This window comes from Battus philenor, unplaced genomic scaffold (assembly GCF_028537555.1).
Source record: "Battus philenor isolate CCGP_79_NKW_IND1 unplaced genomic scaffold, ilBatPhil1.0.hap1 SCAF_11, whole genome shotgun sequence".
Lineage (NCBI taxonomy): Eukaryota > Metazoa > Arthropoda > Insecta > Lepidoptera > Papilionidae > Battus > Battus philenor.
Genome location: NW_027181673.1, coordinates 11265520 through 11273205, shown reverse-complemented (window position 1 = coordinate 11273205; position 7686 = coordinate 11265520). Strand labels below are relative to the sequence as shown.

At 32.9% G+C, this 7686-nt stretch overlaps 1 protein-coding gene across 1 annotated transcript in view; it reads left to right on the top strand.

The window, feature by feature from the left end:
- Nucleotides 1–805: 805 nt before the first annotated feature.
- LOC137931862 (uncharacterized) overlaps nucleotides 806–7686 on the top strand; it is a 47295-nt gene continuing 40414 nt past the window's right edge. Inside the window, exon 1 of the mRNA XM_068775376.1 lies at nucleotides 806–942. The gene's annotated coding sequence lies outside the window, so the exon portion shown is untranslated. The remainder of the gene's footprint in view (nucleotides 943–7686) is intronic.

Here is a 7686-nt window from a genome sequence, read left to right as displayed (position 1 = left end):
ATCCGAATTTTGAAGGGTGCGGTTTTCTTACTATATTATCATGTTTACATTATTGATTATGAAACCATTGATTTTTGGATAGAATATACCATACATAAATTGTGAATGTGAAAAACAGCAAATGTGCTATACATTCACCCTTTTAATGGTTTTAAACGTTTAATAAATCACCATGTATGTGGACTGTAAAGATTTGTAAACGAACGAAATTACGATGGCATATTTAAAAATTTAGTAAAAAAAATTCTTTCCAGATTTCATCGACCTTTATTAATCTGTATATTTGCAAATGTTCTGATAACATAAGTAATATTGCGTGTATTATATGAGTAATCTCCAGTAATTACGGTTTCAGACAAAAAAAAAATTTGTTTTAGGCAGGAACAATAGTTTTCTTTGACTTAGACTTTAGCCTTTTAGTAATGATATATATATGTAGACAATGTATAAAGTAAAAAAAGTTAGTAAAGAAAAAAAGTATGAAGATGTTTCACGCATTCATGAAGTAGTCACTACACAAGTTACGTGTATTTTAAATTCTGTTTACAATTTGTAATTAAAACTATTTAAAGTAAGATAGTATAAAGTGAAAAGCTATATTAATGGCTTTTCAAAACAATGCTTTATACGTTGAAGAGATAGATTTTGCTATTTTTTCAAATTCATTTAGATTTGTAAAAGTTTTTGGTACACGTTATGAATTTTAGTGGGACAGTGTGATCGCGCCTTTATACACGTTGCTTTTACCTTACTGCATTATCTAGATTCACTTATCTGAGGTACCCGCGGCGTGAGCGGTGGAGGTAGTCGGTGCTCGAAGCGGGCGGTCGACGGTCGTGGATACCCGGATCGTTTCCGATTGTTTAATCTGTGATATTGTTGTGAATGAATAGCGTGTTGTGCTGCCGCCTCTAACGGGACCGTGGGACGCGTGAGACCGAGGTGAGTGTGCCTAGTCCCTTTGTACGAAACGTACCATCGTACTACACGATCTGTACCTGTCCGAAGACAGATGGATTCATTATTAATGCAATTTACAGGCAATTGTTGTACTAACGGTATTAGCATTTTCTTTGATATGCGTTGAAAGCTGAGCTCTCTCGAGTATGAATTTTGAATTGAATTAAATATGTTACTTTAAATATTTTCGTGTTGATCGGTATATATTATATTTGGTGCAATAAATATCGTGTGACGATAACCATGTGTCGTTTCACAATTTACGACTGCAATGTTTCGAGAGCTTAAAAATTTCGCGCCAAAAATAAGAAGAGTATTTATATAAATTTCGGTTGGTAATTTAGATTTATCCGCATATACTAAGAGTTATACCTACATAGTGATAGTGATAGAAAAGTTTTTAACGAAACTTAAAAATTTCGTATAGTTATTATAAATACCACAAGTTTTATTCGATTACGTATTGCATATGAACTTGATGTTCAACCTTGTAATCATTATGGATTACAAAATACAGTGTGTATGCGTTTACTGTTTTGCAAAAGCTTAACTGATTATAAAAAAAAATTAAATAAAAAAAGAAAAAGTATTACGCGATGGCCCGTTATAGTCTGTACTGTCATCCAATGACATTAATTTAATCATTCCGATGTAAGAGGCCCTTTTGGATCACCGAGAGTGCGTACCTTATTAGGACAGGAGGGGAATAACCGGTCTCGGCGAATATGGTAGCTTTGATGAAAAGCATGTGAAAATGTCGCTTTTATTTACAGTTACTAATTTATGAAATTAACTGACTATTACGAATTTGGTTTTTATTAATAAAATAATTCATTATTGGTAGGTCTCATTTGCAAGTACCGTCTAGGAGGGATATCATTGCGGTATTGATTTATTTTACTAATCAGAAGTTCCTAAGCTTTACCGTAATTCAGTGACAACCTTGGTAGCACTATGTTGGTTCGCTAGAACTAAAAATTATACTGACGGACATTTGGCTGACAAACACTATACCGAAGTAAAATTTGGCCTACCAACTTCAGAAATTTACGCATTTGTCCAATGAAGATTTGATTAAACAAGTGTTGATTATTATAGTTGAAACTAATTTAACTTAACTTAAACTTTGAATTAAAAATTCTAATTAATGTGTTGTCCGGTAACGTAGACGTCATATTGGTAATTTGTCTGCCAACCAAATATCGGTTTGCCGAATGTCTTGGGATCTTATGTCCGGACACGGTAATAATTGGCATTATGGTCTTTTCACTTTCCGTAAAAAATGTCACATCGAGATACATTTAATAGCAGATTCACAGCATTTGGATAATATTGTAATCCTTGGTGAATCGAAGATGTCTGTGGACCACTGTCTGTATTTCTGTGTATTTCTAACGGATTATAATGACTACTTTATTGAAAAGCTAATAGACTGTATGTGGACAGGGATGAAATTATAAACTATGATACTCGAAAGACAATTACTCGCAAAAATTTTACGTTTAATTGGAAAAATAACTCGATAATTTAGAATTAGTAATCCTAAGTGAAAAACCATCCAAATAAGATAGTGGACCCAACACAGTGGACAAACTAAATTCTTGCTGCTCAAGATAATCATCATCATTATTTCAGCCGTAGGACGTCACTAACACATAGACCGTTCCCATATATTTCCAATGGGTCTGGTAGATAGTTAAGTCTAACTTCCTCTAATATACAAAAAGGAAACTTAGTGATTCCTTTTTCTTATCTTGTTTGGAACTTACTACTGTTCTTCTTAAAGAATATTGGTAATACCCGCATTTTTATTTAAGAGAAAAGCAAAAATACTTTTTTTTACTAAAACGAGTACGCTTTATACTCTAAATGCTAAGTCAAGTATTTTTTCTGTTGGCTGGTCAGGCGAAGTATAACGGTCGTGCTGCTGATCACGAACTGAATATTCATTTTTATTATGCTGAAGATACCTCTTTAAGTTTGGTTGTTAACGCTGAAAATCGTCGAGTATCTTGTGTATGGTAGAGAATCTCTTTCGCAAGATGCTGGTTAGTTAATATATTTCGCTGCTACTACTTCCTGTTACTGTCAGCCTGTTGGCATTGGTCATCAGTAAAACATTAATACAAAAAATTCAGCGTTTGGTATAAAAAAAAGTCATTGCACCTCCTGTTTTAAACAATGGCAGTGACAATTCTCTTGTGCAATAAAATGACGAGACGAGGACATTCAACTGAAGGTAAGTGATACACCCTTCGTTGACAAAGCGATGTTACTGATGCTTAAAATAAAATCGTACATTGCACTCGACAGTCTGGGGCACAAATACGGTGCGCCAGATTAATATTATTATTATTACTGACAGGTCGTGATTTGGGTTTCCTGCAGATGGACATATTGTGACAATTATACCCTGTGTTCAACAGTTAGTGAAGAAAAAGTAATTTTCTCCCATACTCGCTGAGTCCGCATGGTGGATTTGGCCTCTCGTACATTCCCCCGTTTGGGTACACAAGGACAATTTTTCCACGTTCTTTTTCATTTGTTTCTTCTTCTTCTCATATCTTTCTTTACGAGTATATCTTTTACGTATTCTTCTTTTATCTCACATTATTTCTCCTTTTCATACCTCGCCTCTTTTTCTTTACTATTGCTTTCAGACTGCTATTTTACAATATTTATTTTATTTTCTTCATTTATTTAACATGTTATATTTCTTGGATATCTTATTTTTCTTTTACTATTTATGTCTTATACCTATATTACATTTTTATTACTTAATTACTTAGTTATAGTTTACAATTTATGTCTTTTTCCTTTTTCTGCTATTGTTGTGCTTTAATATTTTTTAATACTTGCCACATAACCTTTCGGCAGTTATTCAGAAACGTTTACCGGCTTTCTTATTTGTTCACCAATGAGGCGATGTTCCTTTCTTTTATCTTTTTGTGCAACCGAGACTGGAATTCAACCCTTAACGCGCCTAACACGGGACAAACTCTCAGATGCGATGTTCGTATAACGCGAGGCTCTAACGCAATGTCTTCTGAATCAATGCGTGTGACAACAATATAGCCTAGAAGGGACTATTACTTGAGGAATACTGCATGGTAGTACAATACTCCAATAGTATATTAATACAATAATACTCCAGTTATCATTCTTATCATCTTTATTACAGCAAAGTTTTTAAAAACCGATCTGAAACGGTCTGCGTTCAGTGTTTCCACCTAATTTATGGACGTTCTACGATGCACTTGCCGGTCCGTCAGTCATAGATATCTGTAATAAATCAGTTTTTTTTTTAATAATATATGATGATTCGGTATTATAATTCCGTTAGCATAAATAATAATAGAAGGAAATGGCAGTGTAACTGAAACGGAACATACATCGTTTGTTTTGAAAAAACTGGCGTCGTTTTTTTCACAACGACTTTCGAATGTTGATTATTTGCCACAAGCGCGGGCAAGCATGTAAGGAAGCGATAGAATTTATTACGTTTGCGTGGAACTAGACGTTGGCGTGCCGTGTTGCGTGTCGACGCCTTCACAACACGTCTGGTCTATGAATGTCTTCCTTGGATCGTGGCAAGATTGGCTTAATCTATAGTCAGCTATAATTGGACTATATTATTAGTCAAAAATGTAATATTTATATATTATCAATCCTATGAACCATGAGATCACTTTTTTAATATTATGGAGAATGACTCGAATTTTTTTAATCGTAAATTGTTTAGGTTTACCTTTCTTTTACAGGTTCAAATTTGCTTGATGTGCAAACAACACACTACAACACACATAACAACAAAAATGTAACAGCATTCATTAATTTTATATTAGTAACACCGAATGAATGAATGGTAGTCCGCCTGTTGCACATCCGCAAGTCCTATTTTCATGAATACTGTATTAAGAATTACGGTGTTACAGGTGAATGAAAAGAAAAAAAAGTGATTTTACAGCTCTTGGAGAGTGTTGTACGTAATTAATACAAGATAAAAATCTGTGAAAGTGACGTTATCTGCTGTATCACTAAATTACCGCGGCTCTATATAATAATTCACGTTAGTTCGCGTTAAACACTGGAAAGTTGAATAAGTGGCTGTCTTGAGATTTCCAGCCACACCGAGTTATAATTTATGCACGTTAATCGTGTAAAAATGCATATATTCAATACGTAATAATTAGTTATTTAAGTACCAATGTAATAATATAACCACAGCGACATCTTCTGATGATTTCTAGAAGAGTTTACGTTACGATAATAGACATATTTACTCTGCCTAATCAAGCTGTAAAGATAGGAGGGAAGCAGACAATTGTTTGATGTTGAGAGCCTAAGCAATGCTATTCGCGATAAGAACATCTCGAGTACAAAATATTTTGTAAGTCTTAAATGTGTTGGCTTGTCTTTTATGATTCCTTATTGCCTTTACATATTCAATATATGCAAGACAGCCCTGACGAAGCAGTATTATAGAAGATCGGATATACATAGTTACTAGGCGTAAAACATATTATGATTATTTTATTTAAACGCTTCTTATCCAATTTATGTATAACGGTGAACTCGATGCCGGAGGCATTCTCTACCACTTAACCCTTTAGGCGGTGCAGAGATAAATCAATGAAGGTAAATGAAACAAGTCAACATCATAAAGGACAAAATCACAAAGGAGAAGGAAAATAATCACTAAGAAAAAAAATCACCCTGTATAATTATACCATAATAAATATGTACCTCTATAAATATCTACATATACTATTTATAAATATAAAACTTAAGTAAAAATTTTAAATATTATTACATAATTTTTATTGCCTAATGATAATTAATATTTTAAATACTAGGACAGATTTCGTTAAATAATCGAGACTGGTTAGAAACGCTTTTATACGCCCATGATCTTGCCATACTTTGGACTTGAAGATCGCCTTCCTTTATATTCATATTCTCAGTGGTGCTCTAATAAATCCATGTACCAGTTAGTGGATATTTATTTACACTATAACGCGCAAAATTTTGTGGAGTCCACCATCAAAATGTGAAATATGTCAAAAGTAGTGCGGGGCTAGTTTTACATTCCTTTAAAACAGTATAACAAAAACAATAGGTAATATTATCAATTTCAATGTAAGAAATGTAGAAAGTGGGAGTGACTCATATAGTCAGGATTATTACATAAAAAAAAATATTTGACAAAAATAATAGTAGCGTGCACATCTTTTAAAGGTCATCCATGTGTGAAAGCGTCTTTTGATTTCTTTACAACTGTTGACGCTCTGAACAATCAACTGTCCCTTTCGCTTGTTTATAAAAATACGGCTAAAAGAAAGCTATACGAATATAGCAAATTTTCGTCGGAAAGAATTAATATAGTTAAATTCAAGATTACAAAATATCAACGAATCGTTTTATGCCTGAACAAAATAGCTTTGCTATATGTAATGTGTATAATTACTATAATTGTAAACCCTTTTTTCCGTTTCACTATATGGTATTATAAAATATATACATACATTATTTGTACTTCTACCTTTTCCGTACTGTGGTATACATATATAGTACCGTTTTTGTATATTATTATTAAACTATTTAAATGTATCCTAGCGAGCACAATAAAGAACGTTAAATATATAAACATTAAATAAATACATGAAATGAGTGTAAATGTAATGAAATAAGCTTTTAAAAGATGAATACATCTATCCAAAAAACAGTTTTAGATATGGTAAATAACGTAACGATAATAAGCAAATATGAAGAAAAAATAATAAGTAAACATAAACATTCGCAAAGTTGGGATAACTACATCCCAAAATTAATTATGGCTTATTATTTATCCCTGCAGACTTTGTACGGCCAGAAATTATTAGCCTCTCGCAAATGAGCTATACCTACCCCTTTACTATCTTTTTCCAACCACCTTATGTATAACATAATAATATTTAGTTATATAAAGTGTGCCATCAGGCGTCTATTGGCTGATCGCACTTCAAAGTTGTTAGGTCCAATTGAATCCCCGTCCAGTTAACTAGTACACTCGGTAATATCAACCCACACTCTGTTATAAATATCCAGAATCCAATTGCCCGGTACCTGTTGTGTGTTTAGCAAAAAATAGATATCTGTAATACCTACTGGGAGTGGCCATCATACGGAAGGATGCGATACTACAATGATCTGATATATCAGCTTTTTTATTACGAATGGTCTCTGTTTACCTAAGTGATGTTTACACTTTCCGTAGATTGAAAGTTGCACAACGCTGACTGCGCAGAGCCTCAACCTCTAGTAGCATTTACAATCAGGTCACCATCTCCTTGTAAATGCTCGTAAAAAAATTAAAGAGACCGAGAGACATCTATAAATGTTAACTAAAGTTTATCATTATCAGTCGAAAATGAATTGATTTCATATAACATAACTTTACCGTGTATATAGTGTTTATAAATAGATAAAATAACCTTTAAAGGACTTATTGTATATCTCTCGTTTTCTGTCAATTAATGTAAGAGTATATCTTTCTTAAAAATCAATGCGGTTTTTTTTTGAAAAACCCTGTTTAGAAGGAAAAAATACTTAAAATAGAAGACAATGGGTCTTTATTTATTTGTATTTTTAAATAATTTATTACGATTTGTCAGTTATTTAACAATATTGGATATAATAAGGGCTATGCATAACAAATCAAAATTTTCGGTATCTCTGAAACCACTG